This window comes from Papio anubis, chromosome 14 (genome assembly GCF_008728515.1).
Source record: "Papio anubis isolate 15944 chromosome 14, Panubis1.0, whole genome shotgun sequence".
Lineage (NCBI taxonomy): Eukaryota > Metazoa > Chordata > Mammalia > Primates > Cercopithecidae > Papio > Papio anubis.
Genome location: NC_044989.1, coordinates 58,776,121 through 58,802,894, shown reverse-complemented (window position 1 = coordinate 58,802,894; position 26,774 = coordinate 58,776,121). Strand labels below are relative to the sequence as shown.

The 26,774-nt window shown below is 35.5% G+C and overlaps 1 long non-coding RNA gene across 2 annotated transcripts; it reads left to right on the top strand.

The window, feature by feature from the left end:
• Positions 1-500: 500 nt before the first annotated feature.
• On the top strand, positions 501-26,774 carry LOC103876970. 2 transcript variants are annotated; one of them, XR_002516658.2, is made up of 5 exons: positions 501-957; positions 16,240-16,313; positions 18,679-18,847; positions 22,521-22,580; positions 22,689-26,774. It is a non-coding gene; the product is annotated as an uncharacterized LOC103876970 (long non-coding RNA). The 2 variants fall into 2 exon arrangements; XR_002516657.2 differs by lacking the exon at positions 501-957 and having other exon boundaries at positions 12,243-16,313.

The following is a 26,774-nucleotide window of genomic DNA, read 5'->3' as shown; positions in this document are numbered from 1 at the left end:
ACCTGAGTTTCTACAACAGGCACCAAAGGGAGCTTCTGAAAATGCAGTGGCAGAGCACCTGCGTCACTGCTGGCAGCCAGCCAGTGGCAAAGGAGATGGGGTGGGGGGCATACAGCAGCCAGCAGCACAGACGTGTTTGGCCCCCATGAGACACCCCCTGAAGTCTTCCAGAAACACTTCACAGAGAAAGCTTATCATGTGCTGGGTTCTGCATAACCAGGTTTGCTGTTGTTTTGGGGGGCTGCAGGAGGATATAGGGGCATATCCAAACAGCAAAATTTGAGAATACATTCTTTTTTTTGAAGGGAGTCGGGGGGACGGAGTTTCACTCTTGTTGCCCAGACTAGAGTGCAATGGCACAATCTCAGCTCACTGCAACCTCCGTCTCCCGGGTTCAAGCAATTCTCCTGCCTCAGCCTCCTAAGTAGCTGGGATAACAGGCACATGTCACCATGCCTGGCTAATTTTGTGTTTTTAGTAGAGATGGGGTTTCTCCATGTCAGGCTGGTCTTGAACTCCCAACCTCAGGTGATCCACCCACCTCGGCTTCCCAAAGTGCTGTGATTACAGGCGTGAGCCACCGCACCTGCCTGAGAATACATTCTAATACAGCCAAATTTATTTCCATAGGCTGCTGAGCTCGGGGACAGCAGAATAACACTAATGAAGCTTATAGTATCTTCCCAGGACTGAAGGACTCCAATCTGCAGAGACAATCACTTCAAGATGGAAAGTCAGAACTGAAGAGAAATTCATGTGAATGCACACTTTATCCAGGAAGGAATTATATGCACATGAGAAGAGGAGATGGCATCTGAACTGCCCACACCCTGACCCAAATTCTTTACGCATTTTGGAACTGTGAATGATTTTGCTTCATTCAGAACTGTGGGGTCTTTAAAAAGCATATTTAGAAACATGACCTCATACTAATGTTGGACACAAGGAGGAAAGCAGGTAGGAAGAAAGATGGGGCTTGAACAGTTCATGACTGGAAATGATCTTAAGTTTGCATACATGGAATTAGCCCATCAATTACTGACTCCATCAGTAAGATGGTGCTGAGGGAAGTGGAAATGAGGCTCACAGAAATACTGGCCTTGCGAGGTGATACATGCTTATAGTCCCAGGTACTTGGGAGGATGAGGTGGGAGGATTGCTTGCACCCAAGCCTGGGAGATCAAGGCTGCAGTGAACCCATGATCATGCCACTGCATGCTAGCGTGGTTGACAGTAAAGCCCTGTTTAAAAAAGAAAAACAGAAAAAAAAAAATACTAGCCTTGGGACATCCTAAAAATATTCACTCTCTGAATTTTTATCTAAACGTTCTTCCCTAGTTGTCACACAACACAACGGGCGAGCTCCCTCACTGCCTTCCAATTAAGGGAATAAAAGCTCCTTGAGGACCAGTGTTGTATATACTGCCATCCTCACAGTTAGCTAAGTGTCCTTGCATTTAGCAGAGACTTAGTACCTATTTATGGAGTCAAAGAAAAAGAAAGAGAAAATGGTAATATGCTATTTGTTTTCAAGTTAGTTTTCTCTCTCAATTCTAAGATTTCCACTGCAAAAGAATCTCTAAACATTTTTGTTCTCCAAAATTTGCCGTCACCTTTTCTATTATATATATACAAAGTGAGACTATATGCTGTCTTTCCCCATTTTCGCTGCCCCTTCCCTGATATATCTTTATTAGGTTTAAATTTAAAATGGCCCTATGGGGAAATGCACTCATTTTTCAGTCTTTCATTGCTCTGTTTCTGTTCATTCTCAACTTAGTAACTCATTAGTTCTTCAGTTTCTGTGCATTCCAACGAAATAACTTCGTTATTTCATGCACACACAAACACACACAAAACCATCAGAAATTAGTTTTTTCAATAAGGCAAGTTAGAATCACATCACATTTAAACTCACAAATATTTCTATACAATTTACAAAATGAATGTAAGTCATTCTGAGTTTTAAAAAATGGAAAAAATGGTTCAAGTGATGGAAAACGTCTATAGCTCCCTAGAGGCTGAAATATTACGGTAATCATTTTCATAATTCAAATGAATATATAATTACTAGAACAGCAGCAGGGAGATTTACAATTCACTAAACTAAACCAAAAAATCAGTAGCAATCAGTATGGGAAAATGTACCCTCTTATATCTGAGGTAAATTAATTTTGTTACTGAAATGTCATTATGTTGTCATATTTCCACTCTTATCACTTATTCAAACATATCCACTTTTCCTTCCTAATGTTTCATTGCTAAGATAATTGAACTTTGCAGTTTTTATCTCAGGCTTATATTACTTAAAAATCACTGTGTGCATTATTACAAGGAAAGGGCAAAGGCAGAGATAGGACTTATTTAGCTCTCATGGTTTATGATTGTATTGAAGCTCACAATTGATTATAACTTCCTAACCTTTCTTTTCCTACTCATTACCCTCTTCATTTTATACTAGTATTTCCAGCTATTAGACTATCTTTATTTAGGAGGCACAAAAGGAAAATATCAAGAAGAATTTGAAAAATAATATATTTTTGTTTTGATGTTTCAATTTAATGCAGGTTTGAAAATGCTGAACTGTCTAAGGTATACTAAATATTCATTGGGCAGTTTAGATTTTACTAAGTTCTAAATGAAAATGACCCAGCAAAATCAAATTGAAATTTCATAGAGTACTTTTCAAGTATGGTTCTAAAACATACATTAAACAAAATGAATTCATTTGAATGCAAGTCTTTCTCTTTCTCTAGAATACATACACACCCTAGGGTTTATTATGCTTTCAGTTCAATGCCTCCTAAATGTGTGTGGTGTGGATCAAATAAATAGTTCAACAGCTTTCATAAGCAAACAATCTTATGGTCTGGTATGTCTATAAACCTCTTGTGCTATTTCTTTATGCTTTCCCACTTACAAAGGTTAATACAAATTTCATTTGAATTCAAGCAAAATATTCTGCATAGACAAATCTGTTCAGAAAGAGCCCATCAGAATTTATCCATGTGAATCCAACAGCTCTTTATGGACTTGTAAAGGCATAGCAAAATGTGCTCACTTTTAGAAATCAGACTTGCTACTGCCCAGCTCTGAAATCATAGACCTTAGTGCAGGAAGGACTTTAGAAATCATGTAGCGTAACTCTCCCATTAAAAAAATTGTAGAATTTAGCACACATTTAAAATGTCCTTTACCTTTGGTTATACCCCTTGTGTTGATGCCTGTTTTATTTGATATTAACATAAACACTCTAGCTTTCTTATGCTTACAGGTTTCATGGTATATCTTTTTCCATCTTTTTCATTTTAATCTCTGTGTGCTTTTAAATTTTAAACGCACCAATTTTAGAGAATTTACAGATGAGTTCTGCTTTTTAATTCAGTCTGATAATCTCTACCTTGTAATTAGTGGCATTAATTTACATAAACTTTATGTAATTATTTAGTTTTTGTCATTCTTGTCTATTTGTCCATCTTGCATCTTCAAACTTTCTGCTCTTCCTATCACCTTCTTTTGGCTTAATACAAGATTTCTTTTAAAATGAATGTTTTATTTTAGAACAGTTATAGGTTTAGAAAAAAATTGTGAAGATAGTTCAGAAAGTTCCCATATACCTCTCACCCAGTTTCCCCTATTATTATCATCTTACATTAGATGCTCCAGGATACTCTTGTACATTTCCCATCCCAATCCTAGAATCAGCCATTTTACCAGGAAGCCTTGCTTCTTTTTATTGGAGAGTGGCATGAGAAACCAAGATCTACGTGTTAGGTATGTTTGTTACTCCTGGATTATCATTGCTTCTAGATTTTCTCAGTTGATACAGCAAGAAAATATATGTGTATACTAATCCAGGTATATGTACATACATATCTATAATATTTATGTTATAATCATCTATATATAGTAAGCTAAACATGTGTTCATACTGATGTCCTCAACTGTGGTCCATTACCACCACATGGATCTTTCTAGGCTACTTCCCTGGTATATCAGCAATCTCATGCTCCGACAGTAAGAAACCTGGCTCCTACCATTGGTCACCCATTTACTTAATTGTTTAGTTTCAGTATACATGCAGAGCGCTATCAGAGTTGTTTAGCAGTAACCTCATGGGAACCACCTTTATCAACTAGAGTATAGTGCTTACGTACAGATTCTTTTGCCTTTTGTCTAACAAACTGTACTCATTTCCAAAGTTACTTAGCTTGGCAACTTTTTCCCATAATGCTTCAGTGAAATTGTTTTAAATGTTGTGATAAAGGTATACTGTCTTGTCACATTCCACATTCCATTCCGGGATCCCACAACCTCTTGAATGATTTTTTTAAAATGTGTATACATTAAAGTTTACTCTTTGTGCTGTAAAGTTCTATAGGTTTTGACAAAGTTTCATGTATTTACCTTTACAGTATTATTCAGAATAGTTTTACTACCCCAAAATATCACTGCCCTGTGCTTCACCTATTCAACTCTCCTCTCTCCCCTAAACTCTTGGCAACTACTGATCCTTTAACTGTCTCTCTAGCTTTGCCTTTTCCAAGACAAATCTAATTGAAATCACAGAATATATAGGCTTTTCCAACTGGCTTCACTTGTGTAGCAATGCACATTTATGATTCATCCATCTATTTTTGTGGCTTAACAGCTCGTTTATTTTTTATTATGGACTAGTAATTCCTAGCATGGATTATCACAGTTTACATACCATTTCTTCTATTGAAGGACATCTAGCTAGCTTCCAGTGTTTTGCTGATTACAAATAAAGCCGCTATAATAATTCATGGGCAGGTTGTGTGGAGCATAAGTTTTCAAATCAGTTAGGTAACTAAACACAAGTGCAGTCTAAGTTGTATGGTAAGACTTTTTAGCTTTTTGAGAAATTGCCAAACTATCTTCCAAGTGTTTATACCATTTTGAATTTCCATCAGCAAAGAATGAGAGTTCCTGTTGCTTATCATTGACAGTAATTTGTATGGTCAGATTTAGAGGTATTTTGTTTGTGTGTTTGTTTGTTGTTATAACTAGTGTATAGAAATTTCTCCCTAAAGTTTTAATTTGTAATTCCAAAAAGATAGAAAACATTGAACATCTTTCATTTGCTTATTTGCTATCTGTGTATCTTCTTTAAAGTAGTGTCTTCTCAGATATTTTTGCCTATTTTAAAATTGGATTGTTTGTTTTCTTATTGTTGAGTTTCAAGAATTCTTTTTGTGTTTTGGATACAAGTGCTTTATCAGACATGTGTTTCGCAAATATTCTGTCTAAGACTGGGACTTGTCTTTTTATTCTTTTGACAGTGTCTTTTAAAATTTATTAAGTTACAATTTGCCAGATTTTTTTTTCATGGTTCTTACTCTTGGTGTTGTATTTAAAAACTCAACACAAACCCAAGGCCACCTAGATTTTCTCTTATGTTTTTCTTCAAGAAGTTTTATAGTTTTGTATTTTACGTTTAGGTCTATGGTTCACTCTGAGGTCATGATGCGGATTTATTTTTGTGAAAGGTGTAAGATCTGTGCTAGATTAACCTTTTTTTTTTTTCTTTTAACACGTGGACAGCCAATTGTTCATGCACCATTTTCTGAAGTTTATTCTTTCTCCTGAATTGCTGTGGTAAGCAAAAAAAAAAAAAAAAAGAAAGAAAGAAAGAAAGAAAGAAAAGAAAAAAAAAAAGAAAAGAAAAATCCACTCCTCCCCCACAACACCACAACACCCTGACAAAGATGTTTACATCCTAATTCCCAAGACCTCTGAGTAAATTAGGTTTAGGTTACGTGGCAAAGGAGAATCAAAGCTGAAGATAGAATTGAGATTGCTAATCATTTAATTTCGAGATGGGGAGATTATTCTGGATTATCTATGTGGCCCTTCAAAGTAACCACAAGACTCCTTAAAAGTAGAGGAGAGAGGTGAAAGAATTAAAGGACAAGATTTAATGATGGAAGCAATGTCACAGTGATGCAATGTGAGAAAGACATGACAGGCTATTGCCAACTTTGAAGATAAAATTGAGCCATGAACCAAGAAATGTGGTACCTCAAGAAGCTAAAATAGGCAGGGAAATGGATTGTCCCCTAGAATCTTTTGAGAGGAACATACCCCTAGAGACAACTTGATTTTAGCCATGTGAGACCCATGTCAGACCTTTGAACTCTAGAACTATAAGATAAATTTGTGTTGTGCAATCCATGAAGTTTGTGGCAATTTTTTACAATAGCAATAGTAAATTAATACAATTGCCTTTCCTCCTCTGTCAACAATCAGTTAACTATATTTCTGTAGGTCTTTTTCTGGGCTCTCTATTCTATTCAATCGATCTACGTATCTATTATTTCACCAATACCATCTTGTCTTGATTACTGTAGCTTTAAAGTAAGTCTTGAAATTAGACGGTGTTCTTTGTTTTTTTGTATTGGCTATCTCAGATCTTTTGCCTTTCTATGTAAATTTTAGATAAGTGTATTAATATATGTAAAATAGCTTCCTGGGATTTTGATTAGGAGTGTGCTTATGGATCAAGTTAGACTAATAATATTGAGTCTTCTTTCTATGAACATGGACTATCTCTTCATGTATTTACCTATTCTTTAATTTCTTGCATCAGACTTGGGTAGCTTTCCACATATAGATCCTGTACATATTTTGTTAGATTTATAACTAAGTATTTCTTTCTCTTTTTTGTGCTATTGTAAGTGTTTTGTTTGTTTAAAATTTAAATTTCAATTGTTCATTCCTGGCATATAGAAAAACATTCATTTTGCATGTTATCCTTATATCTTGTGACCTTGCAATACTCACTTGTTAGATCCACGAGTGTGTATTTTTTTTGTCAAGTCTTTGAAATTTTTTACATAGACAATCATGTCATCTGCAAACAAAGATATTTTATTTCTTTTTTTCAATCTTTATATATTTTCTCTTCTTTTCTTATATAATTGAATAGGCTTGGTCTTCCAGCACAAAAAATTGAATGGGTACCTGGAAAGAAATGATGCCCTGTCCTTGTACCCAGTCTTAGGAGTAAAACATTTAGTTTATCACCATTAAGTATAATGTTAACTGTGGGTCTTTTTGTGATTTTCTTTATCAAGTGGGGAAGTTCTCTTCCATTCTTAATTTGCTGAAGAATTTTATTATGCATGGATGTTCGATTATGTTAAATGCTTTTTCCACATCAATGGATGTGATTATGTGACTTTTTTTGTCTTTAGCCTAACTGGTGAAGTACATTGATTGATTTTTGAATTTTGAACCAGACTTGCACACTTGGAATAAATCCCACTCTATCATAGCATATTATTTTCTTTATACATTTTTGAAATTGATTTATGAATATTTTGTTAAAGATTTTGTATGAAATCTTTAACAAAAGATTACTTTAGCTTTCTATGTTCATGAAAGCTATTTGTCTTTAGTTATCCTTCCTTGTAATGTCTTTGTCTGACTTTGGTATAGGTTAATTCTAGCTTCATATAATAAGTTTAGAAATATTCTGTCTGCTTCTATTTCTCGACGAGAATGTGAAAAATTGGTACATGTAATTTCATCCTTAAATGTTTGGTAGAATTTAGCGATAAAACCATCTGGGCCTGATGCTTTTTTGGGGGGAAGATTATGAATTATTGATATAATTTTAAAAATAGACATAGGCCTATTCAGATTATCTATTTCTCTTTGTGAATTTTGGTACTTTGTGTCTTTCAAGGAATTGGTCCATTTCATCTAAGTTATCAAACTTGTAAGCATACAGTTGTTTGTGGTATTATTTTATTATCCTTTTAATATCCATGGGATCAGTAATAATGACCTTCTTTCATCTGATATTTGTAATTTGTGTCTTCTCTCTTTTTTCTTGGTTAGCCTGGTTCTTTAGGCTAATACATGTATTAATCTTTTCAAAGAATGAGGTTTGTGGTTTGTCAATATTCTCTTCTTAGGCTGGGTGCAGTAGCTCACATCTGTAATCCCAGCATTTTAGGAGGCTGTGGTGAGAGAATTGCTTGAGCCCAGGAGTTTGAGACCAACCTGGACAACATAGTGAGATCCTCATCTCTACAAAGAATACAAAATTTAGCCAGGCATGGTGGCACATACTTGTGGTGCCAGCTGTTGGGAGGCTGAGGCAGGAGGATCACTTGAACTGGAATTTGAGGTTGCAGTGAGCTATGATGACCACTGCACTATAGCCTGTGTGACAGAGCGAAACCCTGTCTCAAAAACAAAAACAAAAAATCTCTTATTGTTTACGTCTTTATAATTTCATTGATTTCTGCTTTAAATTTTACTATTTATTCCCTTTTGCTTGCTTTAGGCTCAAATTGCTCTCTTCCCTAGGGTAGTAAATGGGTGGCTTTTTAAAAACCAGCATTACCATTTTTATTTATTTGGAGCATTCAGTATATTTATATTAATGCTAACTGCTTATGTATGTAGACGTTTCTACCATATTTTTTGTCCTTTTCGTATGTCTCTTTCTATGATTTTTTCTTTCCTTTCTTGACTTTCTTATAGTAGGTTTTTAAAACACGTATTTCTCCCTTACTTGTTTGGGTTTCTTTTTTCTGCTTCTATTATGTAGTGCTTCCTTTAGAAAGTTTATATACATTTACAAACATTTAATTTACTTATATCAATATTATAGCCTAAAGTTAATCAATATTTCCATCCTCATTCTGAACAATTTAAGAACTTAGAGCACTTTATTCCAGTCACTCCTTTCACAGTAAATGCTATTATCATTGGAAATTTTAGCTCTCTTTTATTTATTTATTGTTTATATACTTGTTATACCTTTATTTTTGTTTTACGTAGTTGATACTGATTTAGACTTACTCATATATTATTTTTATTGCTCTTTATCTTTTTATTTCTTTATCTGAGATCACTTTTTCCCCTTGCCTGAAGTTACATTTTTAAGAATTTTATTCAGTGAAGTTATATTGATGGAAAAATCTATCAGATTTTTTTTTCTGGGGAATGTCGTTTGTTTACCTTATTCTTTTTTTTTTTGAGACGGAGTCTGCTCTGTTGCCCAGGCTGGAGTGCAGTGGGGCGATCTCGGCTCACTGCAAACTCCGCCTCTCGGGTTCACGCCATTCTCCGTCCTCAGCCTCCCGAGTAGCTGGGACTACAGGCCCCGCCACCACGCCCGGCTAATTTTTTCTATTTTTAGTAGAGACGGGGTTTCACCGTGTTAGCCAGGATGATCTCGATCTCCTGACCTCATGATCCACCCGCCTCGGCCTCCCAAAGTGCTGGGATTACAGGTGTGAGCCACTGTTTACCTTATTCTTGAATGACATTTTGCTGCCTATGGAAAGGCAGGTTGGCCATGATCTTATTTCATTTCATTGCAGATATTCTATTGCCTCTGTCTCCCATTTTTGTTGTTGAGGAGTTAGATGTCAGTCTAACTTAGGGGTGAGCAAACTGTGACCCACCTGCCAAATCTGGATCATCATCTTTTTTTTTTGCTTATTTCTGTATATAAAGCTTTATTGAAACACAGCCATGCTTAATAATTTACACATTTTCTATCGCTGGTTTTGCTGCAATGGCAGAGTTTAATATTTGTGACAGATATTACACAGCCTTCAGAACCTAAATCATTGACCATCTCACCCTTCACAGCAGAGTTCATTAATTCCTGGTTTATCATTGCTTCTGTTAATGTAATGGGTCTTTTAAAATAATATCTCGACCACGTAGGCCTCTGCAATTCCAGTAGGATTTGTCAGGTATGAACTTTTTTATGCTTGTAATTTGCTGAGCTTCTTGAAGGTGTGGATTATTGTTTGTTATTGGTTGTGGAAATTTTTCAAATCTCGCTTCTGCTATATCAATTCTCTTCTTTTTCTTTTTTAAAAGGTAAATTTTCTCACTCTATGCTCCGTGTTTCTATTATCACTTTTATATATTTCCTGTTTCTTTGTCTCTCCATTCTACATTCCAAATAATTTCTCAGATCCACCTTCCAGTACACTTATTGTTTCTCTAATTTAATCTACTGTGTAGTTAGTACAATCCACTGAATTTTAAATTTATTAAAATTTTTATTTCTAGTTCTACTTGTTTTCTTTTCCAAAAATGCTTGTTCCTTTTTTATATTTCCTTTTTTCCGCTCATACTTTCAAGCTACTGTCTTGTTTCTTAAACATTTAACATGGTTGGTTTATAATCCATAATCGATGATTTATGTATCTGCCATTTTTTGTAGTCTGTTTCTGTCATATGTTATCTCATGTGAAACATCATCTATTAAAATTCTTTGAGACCTATGATTGAGGTAAATTCCTCCAAAGAGCACTTGCATTTGCTTCTGGCACGCCATTTTAAGATTTTTGAAGAACCCAGTCAGTGTAAACTGACTTATAAGCTCTGAGGGTTGGCATTTCTTTAGCAAATTTCAAAGGAGAATTTTTTTTCTCTCTTATTGACCATCATGCTATTTTCCTTGCATTCTGAGTGGCAGGGGGTGGAGTGTGGGGTGCAGGGAGGAAGGAATCTGGTTTGTTTCTAACTTACTCTTATTCTTACATAGGAACACTTCTGAAATCTTGACTTCACTTAGTTTTTTATTTGTCTTGTAGTCATATTACTAATGCACTTAAGGAGTTAAAAAAGAATTGTTTAGCATTTAGTTGCGTTCAGCAGAAGGGTAAGTTAGGATACCTAGTCTTCAATGTTGATGAGAAAGGAAGCCTACATTTCCTTGTTTAAACAGCACACTTGCCACAAGAAGGCAAATGACTTAACTGAGGTTACACAACTCTAATTGTCCAGATTAAAAGTTTACTGTTCAACACTACAGTTAAATAGTAAATTCTTAAAGAATGTCCGTTAAAGGAAAAAAAATTAGAGAAACACTTTTTAAAGATTTTGAAATTTTGAATACAATGATGACTAGGATGGATATAAATAGATATCAATATTCAGTAGGATAGATTACTTATTAAATAGATAGTCAAATAAGGTACATTTCAAGCCACAGAAGACTATTATTTGATTAAAGATTTAAATCAGATTTGAGGTCATTTCCACCTCAAATCAGCATGCCTCAGACAAATGTCTTTGTTTCATTTAAAATTTTCCCAACTGCCCTACTTCCTAAACACCAAGGGAATCACCAGCTGCTATCCCGGTATTTAAGCCCAAATCTTTGGCATTATCTTTACTTGCAAATCTTTCTCCTTCCACATATACTCATTTATCAACTTTAGCAGCTTCCTTTGCTCTGTCAGCCCTTTTTTGGGACCTGATTACTTCCTGATTAGAATATTATCAGTTTCATTCTGGCTTTCTAGTGGGCGGCATCTACTTATGTTTCTAATCTTATATGAAACACATATATACAAACTACACATACAGTACACATACAATTAGTTCATATGCTTTATCTGGGCACCTTTTAATGTAAATATTTAGGGAAAATCTACACCATGGTTCCTCTAGGATGAATGTTCTAAAATTGAGGAGGATAGTAAAGGGGTTTTGACTTTATATGTGATGTTTTTATTTTTTGCAAAGAAATGCAGCTTCGAACCACTACTTAGGTAATACAAATCAAAATATAAAGGAAACACTCATGCTTACTATGAAAGCAATGTCTATACACTTTAGTCCTTTGTAGTGACTCTCCTTTATCCCTACATATCTATAGGTGTTCATAGTGCCTTCTTTAACATTTAACCTTTAAATTGTGAAGCCTAGCTAATAAACTTTATTACTAGTCAAGACTTTTCTTCCATTTTTTAAAATGCCATCTATTCTCTGGTACAAAGCAGAGAAAAATTCAAGCAGGATGTGCTCTTTACTTATTTGTCAGAGTAGGAGATTGAACAAAACATTTTTTTACATATAGGTTTCCCATTATTCTCTTTTCAGAAATAATTTTCTAAATGATGACTTGAAACATTTCAAAACCTGCTCTTTCTGCTTCCCTTCCTACTATCCATACTTAGTTAGTATTCGCTACTCTGTACCTTTTTTTCTCTCTTATCTAGAGTCTTAGAATTTTCAATTCTTGCCAGGCACTGTGGCTCATGCTTGTAATCCCAGCACCTTAGGAGGCCAAGACAGGAGGATTGCTTGAGTTCAGGAATTCAAGAGCAGCCTGGGTAACATAGCATGACCTCGTCTCTACTAAGAAAATAAAAAAATTTAGCCAGGCATGGTGATGCACACCTGTAGTCCCAGCTACCTAGGAGGCTGAGATGGGAGGATCACTTGAGCCCAAAAGATGGAGGCTGCAGTGAGTTACGATTGTGCCATCGCACTCCAGCCTGGGCAACAAAGTTAGAACCTGTCTCAAAAAAAAAAAAGAACTTTCAATTCTAAATCTTCACCTTGTAGCTTTCAAACCCAAATTCTGACTGTACTAGTGGTTATCTCAATTTAACTGTATCCATTTTCAAACTCAGAGACAATGAATTATCCAGAATGAAGCTCAGAAAGACATAGAAATAGAAAATATGAATGTTGGGTTAAGAGTATAGAACTCTGAGTGAGAAAGTTCAACACATGGAGTTGCATAAAAAATTAATAAAAAAAGATAATAGAGACAATTGTGAAGACAAAACATTGAAGAGATAACTAATGAGAAATACAAGGATTTTCATACTCAAGAAGCAAACAAATCCCCAAACGCTTAAATAAAAAGAAATGCACTTAGAAATAATACAGTGAAAATAAAGAAAACCACAGACAAAGAGAAAGTTTAAAAGTAGCCAGAAAGAAAAGACAGAATGCCCAATGAAGAATAATTAATTAGTCAGATATCTGATATTTGAATGAGAAAGAGGGGAATATCTTCAAAGTACTGAGAGAAAAACAATTGTCAACATTAAATTGCACACTCTGTGAAATTTTTCAAAAACAAAGACAAACAAAAGGCAAACAAAGAACCTAAGTGTTTCATAAACATATGCTAAGTCAACTACCTTCTAAAGCTCACTTCAGAAAGAAAAACGCTAATCCTAGTGTATTAGGTTCTTCTCACACTGCTATAAAGAACTACCTGAGACTGGGATATTTATGAAGAAAGGGATTTAACTGACTCAGTTCTACAGGCTGTACAGGAAGCATGGCTGGGAGGCCTCAGGAAACTTACAATCATGGCAGAAGGCCAAGAAGAGGCAAACGCATCTTACTGTGGTGGAGCAGAAGAGAGACATCAAGCTAAGGAGGAAGTGCTCCACGCTTTTAAGCAACCAGATCTCGTGAGAACTCACTCACTATCATGAGAACAGCAAGGGGGAATTCCGCCCCCATGACCCAATTACCTCTTACCCAGCCCCAGCTCCAACACTGAGGATCACAGTTCAACATGAGATTTGGGTGGGGACACAGAGCCAAATCATCACCTAGGAGGGTCTAAAATTCAAAAAGAATCATTGGCAATAAAAATGATAAATATACAGGTAAATTTGAATAATATCTAATTGTATCAACCAATAATAATACTTTAATAGTTTTCTATTGCTGCCATCACAAATTGCCACAAATTTGATGGCCTAAAAGAATATAAATTTATTATCTTACAGTTTAGCAGCTAGGAGTTTGACACAGGTCTCATTGGGTTAAAATCTTCATGTCAGCAACACTGCATTCATTTCTGGAAGCTTTAAGGGGAGAATCTTTGCCTTGCCATTACAAGCTTTCATAGGCCACCTACATTTCTTGGCTCATGTTCCTCTTCCTCCATTTTCAAAGCGTATTTTCTGACCATTCTCTGCAGTCACATCTTCCTCCGATCACAGCCAGTAAAGGTCCTCATTTTTAAGTATTCATGTGATTCAATTGGATCCACTTGGGTAAAACAGGATCCTCTCATCTCAAAGTCCTTAACCCTAATCCCATCTGCAAAGTCCCTTTTGTCATTTAAGGTAACATATTAAGAGGTTCTGGGAATTAGTACGTTGACATTTGGGGAATGGGGAAGGGGCATTATTCTGCCTACCACAAATGCTATCTAAGTTTTTGATTTCATGTTTTTCTGGATAAAATTGTAAAACTAAACTGAAAAACACCAAGTAAGTACAAACAAATGGGTAAGAAGCCTTTATATTATGAGGATGTCAATTTCCCCCAGTTTATCTATTGCTTCAAAGCAACTTCAATAAAATAATCTCATAAAGTTTTTCATAAAATTTGTGAGGCTGATCCTAAACTCTGTATAGAAGAGTGAACATCCAAGACAAGAACTTCTTGACAAAGCAGAATAAAGTGGAGGTTCTTGTTCTGCTACATGACAAGATTTATCCTAACACCAGTAACTAAAACCATCTGTACTGGTACAGGGATAGATGCTTGGAATGGAATAGAAACTCCAGGTGTATTCCCAAACATATTTGGAAACTTGATATATGACAGATATGGCAATGCAGGTCGATGAGGAAAGGCTGGATGTATTCAATACATGAAACTTGGACCATTGTTTATTCATGAGGCAATGAATTGCATCTTTCTTAACCATACAAAAATTAATTCCTAGGTTTTATTAGCTGGGCATGCTATTTTTGTTACCTCCACAGATTACAATGGATTAACATGAAACACATTTATTTCCTATCTGTGTCACATTCCAATGTATATTTGTGGGGGAGAGGTATGTCAATGCTCTGATCTCCATTGTCATTCAGAGATCCAGCTCCTTTAATCTAGTGGCTCTGCCATCCCCTTGGCTTAGTTATCCTCTGTGTCTTCTGCAGCCGGCTGGCAGATGGGGAGCACTGAGGATCTTGCAAGAGATTTTAGGGCCCAGTACGTGTTCCCATGGCTCCACCAAACTATGAAGCTGGATGGAAATGTAGCCTTTTTGGTACAAGTAGAAAAATAAAATGTGTGTTTACTACATAAGTGGATTAAGTAATTAAATATCAAAGGCAATGCCAAAACTTAAAGGAAAATATGAACCATTTTAAGAGCTCAGGATAAGTAATATTTCCATAAACAGGGCAGATAAGTACTAGCCATAAAGGAAAGATTGATTGATACATTCAAGCATATTAAAATTAAGAACTTTTACTAATTAATAGATACCATAAAGAAACCTAAATAATAAGCCACAAAATGAAAGAAGTTATTTGTTGCGCATAATGGACAAAGGCTTAGCTTCCAGAATATATAAACAAGCACTAAAAATCCTTAAGAAAAAAAATCAGTAGTTTAAAAAAGACAAAAAATATGAACTGACATTTCAAGAAATATGGAAAACAAATAGCCAATGAACATATGAAAAAATATTCAACCCCTTTAATAGTTGGGAAAATGCAAATTAAAGTTCAATGTGGCTTTAATTTCATACCCACCAGATTGTGAAAAATTGAAAAAATTTAACAAAAGGAATTTCCTTTTAATAATGCTGATGGGTATATATATATACACACACACACACACACATATATATATATAGTTGCAACTGCTTTGGAAAACAATATAGAAATAACTTGTAGAGTGAAAACAAATGCAGGAAACACTTATGGGCAAAAGAAAATCACTAACACATGTTGATCAAAGGATACATTCAAGAATATTTATAACAGAATTAATTTTAATCATGGAAAAAACAGAATAGCAAATAACCCAGGTATCTATTGATAGATGAATGGATAAATAAAGTCAGGTATCATCAGAAAGTCCACAATAGTGAAAATGAATAAGCCCCAAGTACATACACACAGAACATAGATTCATCTCACAAGCATAAGGTTGAGTAAAAAAGGAACTCACTGAATATATGCAATTTAATTCCATCTATATGAAGTATAAAGACAAGCAAAGCTAAATACATTGTTTCAGGATACATATACATGAGGCCAAATGATAAAGAAAAGCAAGAAAATAAGAAACACAAAATTCAGATCTGTACCTACATTTGGACACGATGGAAATCAGGATGATGCCTCAAGAAGGGGATGTAGAGGACTTTCAAGCTGTTGATAATGTTCCATTTCTTACACATAGATGTTATTTAAAAAATTTACTTATGATATTATATAAAATATTTCATAATCAAAGATTAAAAAGTACTTATTATTTCCTGATATACTGAAAATATGCTTTTTTAGAAGCATAGCATAATGTGTAGCACAGAATCTATGTAAAACATGTGATAGCAACTTATTTTTATTGCTATTATCTTTTCCTTAAGTCCTTATTTTTGTCTCTTCTCCCCGTTAGCCATGTCTCCTTTGTTCCTGCCACCACATAGTAATATATTGTTTCACTCTTCAGATGGTAAATCATAACATTTCAGGATCAGGAATCCTGAGACAAAAGCAATTTGGATCCGGGAGCTATTTCACTAGGTATGTTCCATAGGAATAGATACAGCTACAAATAAGAGTGTAAGTCTATTATCTGAGAGTAATTGGCTTTGCACTGTAGTAAGCTGACCACAGGATACAAAGTAAGCTTGATAGGGACCATTTAGTGAAAGTATGAGATTACTAGCATCTAGACAAATAAGAGAAGAGTGCCAAATAAGATTACAGGTTGTCCGTAATTGTTTGCATTAAAATAGAATTTTTTTACGGTTTTATAAATAAATAGTATGCAGAAATCTATGCATTCTATAATTGGGATCTTTCTGAATCAGAGAAAGATAATAAGGAAGTAATTTGGTGCAGTAAACGATCACTATGCAAAATTTGTATCTTAAAACATTTTTTTGAGCTCTAAAGTATGAAATTGTCTTAACAGTAGCCATATTATTTCACTGCACACTCAGAATAAGGAAAATATACCAAGCTCAGAATTCTAATATACAAAGACTTACTGCTTCTTGGTTCTTCTAGTTGGAGATGGAAATAGTATAACAGCTCTCAGAGGTAAGATACCACTAAACTCAGATAGCAGGGCATATCAGTTAGAGAAGCAAAGCCATTAGGAGATTTTATATATGTACACACATACATACACACATAGATACACAGATATATACATTTTAAAAAGACATTTGTTACTGGGGTTTGATATTACACAATTGTGGAAGCTCACTGGATTGTCTCTGCAAGGCTGTTGCCTTTGAGAGCTATGCTGGAGCTCAAGGTCTGCAGGGAAAGCAGAGTTAGGAAGAGAAGATGGAAAGTAGGAAAGTGCAAGAGCTAGCTGGAACCCATAAGCATGAGCTGGCAATTTCTATCGTTCTGATGTTCATAGTATGAGTGTCTATAGGAGAATCTGGCATTCTTCATCATCTGGGGATTCAGGGGAAGATAGGGCAGTTGCAGATTTGGCTACTGCTCCATGCCAGTGACAATGTGTGTGAGCATTCAGAACAACTGCTGCTGCTTCTCTTCTTCTGCCCTCCAAATCTTGCATAAGATTCACTTGTGGCCTACTCTAACTGGCAACATGCTGGGAAGGGAATTCTGGGAAATGTCATTCATTCTAACCAAGTTGACACGTTACAAAGCTGCCAGTCCACCACTTATCACTTTGGCACCCAGACATATTTTCTTAAACTATACTTAATCTCCAAATAGAAACAATAATGACATTATGTCTAATACAATACACTGATTCTGCCTACAAAGAAAACATGCTAAGCCTTTTCCCAGAAGACAACACAAAGTTTTGCTTTTGTCTATGGATAATGGTTATTCTTTTTCTAGTCTAGGGGTTGGAAAACTATGGCCTGTAAGCAAAATTCATCCCTTCACCTGTTTTTATACAGCCTGAGAGCTAAAAGTTTTTCTTCAAAGTATTTTATGATAATTTAATAATATACCAATAGGATGAAAATAACAAATAAAATATAAAATAACATTATTTTTAAATTAAAGGTTGTCAAAAAAAAAAAAAAAGAAAAGAAAAAATATGCAGCAGAGACTGTAAATGGCCCACAAAGTCTAAAAAAGTCCAAAACATTTACTGTCTGGCTTTTTACTTAAAAAGTTTATCAAAGCCTATTCTAGCTCATTCATATTTTTTTCTTTGTTATGATGTAACTTGAATACTGAGATACGAAGTTAACTACTATTAACACATGTTAGATGGTAAATGGATGAAAGAGAGAGGAAGTAAACAAAAATATTTGGTCAATATATATACAAACATATTCATATCAAAATATGCAAGAAATATAACTATTACAGTTCTCATTTATGTAACTGGTCGCTTGGTCATAGCTTGTATTTATAACCACCTTCTTTCACCACTTGTTTCATATTCTCTTTGCCCTCAGCAAAAAGCTAACACCCAACATAGTTCACTGTCTGATGGATGGGGTGAGGCAAACTTTTATTCCTGAAGGGTCTGGACTGTTAACAGTTCTGCCTCAATTGGGTTGTGGTAGTTTTCCATTTATTTTAATCACAGGACATAGAAAATCCTGCAGAGAATCTCTTGCATTCCAGACTTATTCCTCCTTATTTCCATTGTGTAGTAGCTACTCGATTTCCATTGATAGGATCAATTACTACAGCTGTTCACTGCCTTGCCTGTTGATTCACAAGCATGCAAGCTCAAACTGACTAGATGGCAGTCTCAGCTTCCTATTCAATGGAGTCATTATTGTGTCCCCTGGTGGAAGCTGTCCTCTCTTTGAAAATAATTGGTCTCTATACCAGCAAAGCCCAAAACTGTAGAAACAGGAAGCCAAACTTTTGCTACAGGATCACTAGGGGCAATATCACTCTCATTTCCACCTCTTGATTCCTGAACTTGCAGATTTTGGCTATCACAGACACAGGACAATATATTAGACATTTCATCACATTGTAAAGGATGTTACCTCAGCTTCACAAGGTGTTGCCACCCAGCTGACACCATAACTGAGTCTTCAAAAGGCCATCACACCCTTCTATGAAGCCAGTAGCTTCAGGATAATGGGAATATGGTAAGACCATGAATAAATTCTGTGAGTATGACTGCATTGCTGCACATTTCATTTGCTGTGGTTACTTCCATGGGCAGAAGAGATGCTGTGTGGAATTGCATGATAGTAGATAAGGCCGTCTGGTAGTTTTACCTAAAAAATTGCAGTCAGGGTATGGAAGTCCATGTCTATTCTGTTAGGAACAAGTGCCACCAGCCCCATTATTGAAGTGGTTTAATGTGGCCAGGAAGTTGATTAATCCCTCCAGGAGATGCCATATGAGGGTTTCTGTGTTGGTCTCTGCTATTGGTAGACTAGGCATCCAGGAATGGCTGTAGCTAAATCAGCCCTGGTGGGTGAAAGTCCATGTTGTTGAGCTTCTGCAAATCCTTCATCCTTGATGCTTTGTTCATGAACCCACTGGACATCGGCAGGAGTGACTGAAGAAGGAGGCTGATTGAAATCCACATTTTATGGTCAATGGTCATTTTATCTACCTGATTAATAAAATCTTATGGTACTGAGGCACCCTTTGGTGAACCTCCACATGGAATGTAAATATCTTTACACTCTGTTCCCATCTGGAAGGCTTTATTCATATATTTCTTCCTTATACATCATTCCCATCCATTTTCCAATCATGTTTCATCCAAGTCCCTGCTCATTCAGTCAAACCATTAGACAGAGCCCATGAGTTGGTGCATATCAATATCTCTGGGCATCTTTCTTTCTAGGAAAAATAAACAGCTAGGCACACTGCTCAGAGTTCTGTAAGTTAGAGTATTTCCCTTCACCACTGTCCTTCAGGATCATCCCCGAATGAAGCAGAGGCTGCAGTCGTTCACTTTTGGATGTTGTCTGAATATCATGCAGAATCACCTGTATATCAAGCTTAAGTATTTTCCTTCCTTGTAAACTAGTCAGGAGAACTCCACATGTACTCATTAGTGTGAGTTGAAGTACAGTCTAAGACAGAAGCTACAGTCTTTTATAACCTACTCTTGGAAGTGACACAGCATCACTTCTGGCATACTCACATGGACCAACCCTAGAATAATCTGGGAGAGGATTAATATATGGGTGTGAATACCAGTAGGCAGGAATTGTTAAAGGTTGTCTTGGAGGCTGACTGCTTAACAAGGAGAAAGCGAAGTTAGGCAATATATGGCCTAGAGTCATTTGCCAGAATATCAGGTGTGACTAATGCCAAACTGTGGCTGAGTGCATTTAAAACAACAGAGACTGTAGGAATAATTTGATGAAACCATTTGAAATAAATGATTTTTTTGGCTTGGATTCAGGTACTATATAGTCCATAGTGATTTTTAAATATGAAGTCTGTTTATGTTCTCATCCCCTATGAAGGCCCAGGGCTTACTGTTGATCTCCATCGTTGTATTTCCTTTGACAGTGATCACTAGTTCCTGATGATGAGCTGTTTTAAAAGATAAGCTCTAACTTGGAGTTAAAATATTCTGTGTTTGTTTAAGTATAGCACACTTCCAAACACACTCACCTGCAAACTTAATTTTTGAATTGCTTAATGATATAAATTTTCAAATTCAAGTAAACTAATTTTGTTTTGGAAAGTTTTTGATCTCTTAAAATAGATGAAAACACCCTATCACAAATTCAGTTTTGGAAACTAATGCACAATATCAGGTATTAGGTCTATTTTCAATTGACCCATCCATCCACCCATCCAACCATCCATCCTTTAACCTAAATACATAGTACTAATGCTTGAACCTTTTCTAATATTTCAGGGGATTTCATAGACTAATTTAGCTAAGTTTTGCTAAGAGACTGAACTAGAATGGTGGTAGTGGAGTGAAAAGAAAGAGACAGATGCTAGAGATATCTTAAAAGGTAAGCAGGAAAAAGACATTTAGCAGGCAATAAAGATAAAGAAGATGAAAAAGATAGGGTGACTCAACTGTATTGAGAAGTGGAGAGTAGTCTTACCAGTGACAGAACTAAGGCAATTGAACAGCGGAACAAGGACGATATGGAGTCGTATGTGGGATGTGGTAAGTTTGAGATTATGGCAGGTTACCCACATAGAAGTTAAAACACAGGCATGGAGCTGATGTGATAAATTGGAATTATGAAGATAATTTTTGTTCAATTTATTCTGCAAATATTTGCTATATATCAGTGGCAATAGCCCTATAAAACTATAAAGATAAATATGGAATAAAGGTAGAAAACTAACATTTATCAGGTACCTTGACACATGGCAGGCAACCTACTAGAGACATTATGTTTGGTTCTCCATTTTAAGAGTGCTTTAGATTTTTTAGAGTGTTTAAGTAAATTACTTCACCCATATCAAAGTTTGCACTCTTTCAACTGCACCAGTCTGTCTCACTCTGTTTTCAGCATGCTTGCATTCTAATAACGGAAAAGAATGCATATGCTAAAATAACATTAATATAAAGCTATATATTCACATACAGTGGCATAAAGCAAGGATCACCAGAATCCAGATGAAAAAGATAAACTCTACTGGCTCATTCAAGGTGTTCAGGGAAGTCTCAAAGGAAGTGGTGAGATTGGAGCTTAATCTACACTGATGGGAAATATTTTAATACAGAAATGGGAAGCTTTGTGACTGGTACAGTTTGGTTGAACATTGGAGTGTTTGGGAGAAATGGTTAGAGCTGCTAAAATATCCCTTGTTTATAATCTAGGGCCTTGAATGTCAACCAAAATCTGTAAGCTATTCAGAAAACCGTGGGAAAACATTAACGGCTGCTGAGCAGGGAAATGATATGATTAATGCTGCTTCAGGAAGATTATTCTATCCTCTGGCCACAACGGTTAGTTCAGGATGGTTGACTGAAGATGCTAGGAGCTCCTATTCATTCATTCATTCATTCATTCATTCATTCCATATTTATGAAGCATTTGCTCTGTGCCAGATACTTGTCTGAGTTCTGGAGACAAACTAATGAACGAGATAGATATGGCTCTTACCTTTGTAGTGGTTATCTCCTAGTTGAAGAGAAAGATAATAAACTCAAAACATAAAATGAAAATAAGTAAGATAATTTCAGATAATGAGTTCCACAAAGAAACTACAACAGGAAAGCAACATAAAAAGTGAATGGGAACTTCTCAGGTTAATATTGGGAGGTTGGGTTGAGTACTATGTTAGATAAAGGGTATCACTTGGTCACTTTGGGGAGGTAACAATTTAGTTAAAATGTAAATGATGAGAAGAAAGAAAAATTGTTATGAGCAGACAAAACAGCATGGGCAAGATTTCCAATATGGGTCAACATTTAGACTGTTTGAAGTGCAGAAAGCAGGTTAGTGGAACAGAAGCAGAATGAATGATGGCAAAAAATAAGAGAGGAGGTATTATCAATTCCTAGTTTTGTATTGGTTTTAAAATTTTATGACACTGTGATAGTTAATTTTATTTGTCAACTTGACTGGGCCAAGGGGTGCCCAAATATTTGGTCAAACATTATTCTGGGTGTGTCTCTAAGAGTTTTTGTATGAGATTAAGGTGTGAATTGGTAAATCGAGTAGAGCAGATGGCCCTCCCCAATGTGGGTAGGCCTCACGCAATTAATTGAAGGAAGAAATACAATAGTTTCTCCTTATCTGGGGTGGATATCCTCAGTGGATGCCTCAAACCCTGGATCAGACCTAATCCCATAAACACTGTTTTTTTCCTATACAGCAACAGGTGGGTTCCATATGCAGCATGGTACACTGGACAAAGAGATGACTCACATCCCAGGTAAGACACAGAGAGTATATGTGAGATTTCATGTTGCTACTCAGAATGGTACACAATTTAAAACGTATAAATTGTTTATTTCTGGAATTTTTCATTTAATGTTTTCAGATGATGGTTACTTCGAGTAACAGAAACTACCGATAAGGGGGGGACTACTATAGAACACAAAGACTAAGCACGAGAGAATTCCCTCTCTCTGCCTGAGTGCCTTCAAGCTGGGATATTGGTCGTCCCCTGTCTTCTGTCTTGTACTTGCGCTGGAACTATACCATCAGCTCTCCTGGGCCTCCAAGCTTGCTGACAGCAAGTTTTGGCATTTCTCAGCCTCCAAAATTGTATGATCCAATTCCTAATAATAAATCATCCTATTGGTTTTGCTTCTCTGGAGAACCCTTACTAATACAGACCCTCATGAATTACTTCTGTACTTAGGAAAAAAATGTTATATTTTAAATGTAAGAAACAGACTTCATGCTAAAACTAAGGGGTACAGAAACTTTGAAAAGATATTGGGCAAATTACCTGGGCAAGTAATTTGATTTCAGTTTCCTCATTGCCAGATGACAGTAATAATAATCTCTACCTCATAGGATATTGTGAGGATTAAGCAAAAAAATTGTTTTCAGAACAATGATTAATATAACAGTGCTGGTTATCTATCGTGGTTGCCAAAGAAGAGAATTAATATTGAATCTTGCTTCCTGGGAGAAAGGAGAGCTGGCTAAAGAAGCCAAGAAAGAGAGAAAGCATAAAATTTAGAAAATAATAGTATCTTGAAATCTAAGAAAGAGAGAATACCAAAGAGGGAGCAATTAGCCATTTTAAATGTTGCCGAGAAAGCTATACCCAGGTTCTTATTACAATTAACTTCTATGTACTCTCCTCCATTGGCATTCAAAAGTCCTTACTATACTGTCAGGCACTTAGGAGCTCATGTTACTGTGTTAGCTTCCACTTGTATGTGTTTTAAATTATCTTCATTTACATAACATCTGTGTGTCATTCTCTTCTATGTATGTTCTCTGCAACCAGACTGTAAACTCTTCCAAGCAATGCATTTTTTTCCAAAAATAAACTTTTAACTTTCTACTCTCCTACCTCTTTTTGAACATACACACATACACACACACACATACACACACAAATGGACCCAGGAGGCCACAAAGCTTTGACATTCAAATATTAATATAGACACAAGTGCAAATTTTTAAAAATTAGTTTTAAACGTAATATGTTCTTTGAAAATTTTTTAAGAAAACATTCAAACTTAAATGCTTCTGTCAAGAGCATTGTTTTCATGAATTTTAGATTATATATTTGTTGCTGAAAATAATAAAACAAACACCATCTCTTTTGGATGTATTATGGGGTTTTCTCTTCATCTACCACTAGATATCTTGCTGGTACTACCTTAAAGGAAAATTTTGTTTAAATAATTTTCTTTGTTTCCTTCTATTAACTAATTTCGTATGTGAAATAAATTATTTTCCATTGTTTGTTTCTTATCTTTTCTGCTTCATTCAGTTGCTTGACAAATTTCTACCCAAATGAATAGAAATGAGTGAGGCTGTCTAATTTTGAAATAGATCACTTTTATGGTTGCAAAAATTATTAAAGTTTTATAAAAGTTTGGCTTATAGACCATCATATCTATAATGAGCATTTTCTTTTTTAAATCCCAAAAAGCACCATTTAAAGTTTATATAATAAAGTAAATCATCCCCATTACAATGTTTTTCTTATATCCTTAAGGAAACTCAGAAATACACTTTCATAGTGGAAAATTCCAGAGTCTTAAAAAATATTACAGTATAGACTTGTGTATGATGAGTATAGAAAACAAGTGATACATGATAAAGTAAGTCTTCATTATGCTATTATAAAGTGAGTAATTGTGCGTGCTGAAGTCTTCATCTTGGCCTTAATTTGGAGGACTCCCTTTCAGTTGATGACGCTGCTTCTTATGTCTTTGAAATAACAAACAATTCATATGCTTCCAGCAGCAAAACAGCAAATTTATGCACAACTCAATCCACATTGATATCCTTGCTTTCCTGTTGTTACTAGAAATAAACTGTAGATAGAAGTTATAGCTTCAAACTAAGGTCAGTGCCTCCCTAGATCCAGTTCCCTCATATTTACTCGACTGCATCTACAACTGCCTCCTCTGTCTCCTGTATCATTGTTTTTCCTTCTCTACTGGTCATCTAAAAAGTAACCCTTTGAATCCAACTTTCCCTCCAGCTTTTTTCTCTGCTTCCTTTCTTAGCAAATTTCACCCCATGAGATTCACCTGTGTGCAGTATGTCCAATTCTTCTCAATACATTCCCTTGTGAATCTACTGTAGTCAGGATTTTGTCCTACCACTCTTATCAACAGTTCTTGTCAAGATCACAAATGGCCTTCACATTGCCATATCCAATGGTTAATAACATCCTCACTGTATTTGGTCTACCAGGATCTATTGTTCTTGAAAGACTTAAGACTCAGAATGATGCCTTTTTCTAAGTCACAGGCCAATATTTCTCAGTTTTCAATGCAAGTGCCTCTTTAGTTTTCCAATCTCCAAACTTTGATTCTACTAAAAGCCAAGTCACTAATTATTCTCAGTCTCTGTATGATCTTATACAGTCTCATGGCTTTTAATATAATTTGTCATTGATGACCCCCAAATTTATATTTCCTGTCTGAGCCACCCCTCTAGAGTCTATATTTGTATATCCAACTGCTTATTTGTCATCTCCATTTGTGTGTCCAACAGGCATCTTAAAATTGATCAAAACCTCAAATCTTAATTATTCCCTCAAAACTTTTACTTTTTAATTTTTACCACAGCAAATGGTGCCTTTATTGTTCCAGTGGCTTAGACCAAAAACTTGGAATAATCCTTGATAACATGTCATATCTATCCATGATTTCTGAAAAATGTATCTTAAAAAAATATGCTCAATATCTCATCACGTCTCACGTTCCTTCAATACTACTGCAGTATCATCTCTATCCTCCTTGCTCTACTTTGTTTTCTTTGTAATATTTACCAATACCCAATGTTATAGATTAGGTTGTGTTCCGCCAAAAAAATACATGTTGAAATCCTAACCCTCAGGACTGGAGAATGTGACCTTATTTGGAGTCATTTAGTGTCATTTAGTGTCATTTCCAATGTAATTAGTTGAGATGAGGTCATACTGGAGTAGAGAGAGCTCCTAATCCAATATGACTGATGGCCTTCTAAGAAAATAGTCATGTGCAGACACAGAGAGACACACAGAGGGAATGCCATAAGCAAATGGAAGCAGAGATTGGAATTAGGCTGCCACAAGCCAAGGAACACTTGGGGCTACCAGAAGCTAGAAGAGACCAGGAATGACCCTCCCCTAGAGGCTTCTGAGAAAGCATGGCCTGGCTGACACCTTGATTTCAGACTGTTAGCCTCTAGAACTGTGAAGGAATAAATTTCTGTTGTTGTCATCCACTCAATTTGCGGTTCTTTGTTGTGACAGCCCTGAGAAATGGATATGACTTACATGTTGCATATTCATTTTATATATAATTTAGGTACTTGTTCATTGTCTGTCTACTTTAACTAGAAAGTAAGCTCCAGCTCCCTGATTGACTGAGATTTTTCTGTTTTTTAAAAATTGCTATATTTTCTCACCTGAAAGTGTGAGTGATTTTTTGTAATTAGTAAAACATCAGAGAGTAGGTCTTAGATGATATTCTATCCAGTTAGGGACCAAACGTTTTACATTTTTTATATTTTTGAAGTTTGTGTGTACTTTGAAAAAACAATATTCAAAATGAACATGTTAAGAAAAGCTTTAACGTAAAACCAGGACAGATTTCATTAGAATATGTTGAACAAAAAAAATAAAAGGCACAGAAGTGGACTATCTACAAACAAAAAAATTAACAGATACAGAGCTGAGACTGTCATTGTAAAACGATCCTGCTAGCCTAGTAAAAATAAACAAGCAAGGATAAATCAAATGTCAATTAAAAAAAATATTTATCTAGAAGAGAAGGGGGGAAATATGGTAGAGGAAACAGGAATGAAGGTAAGACTTTTCTGAATATTCCATGTTATGTAGGTTTGATTTTGGAAATACAAGTATTTTGCCTTCTCAAAATAAATAATTAAGAAATAAATTTTGGGCTGCGTGCAGTGGCTTATGCCTTTGATCCTAGCACTT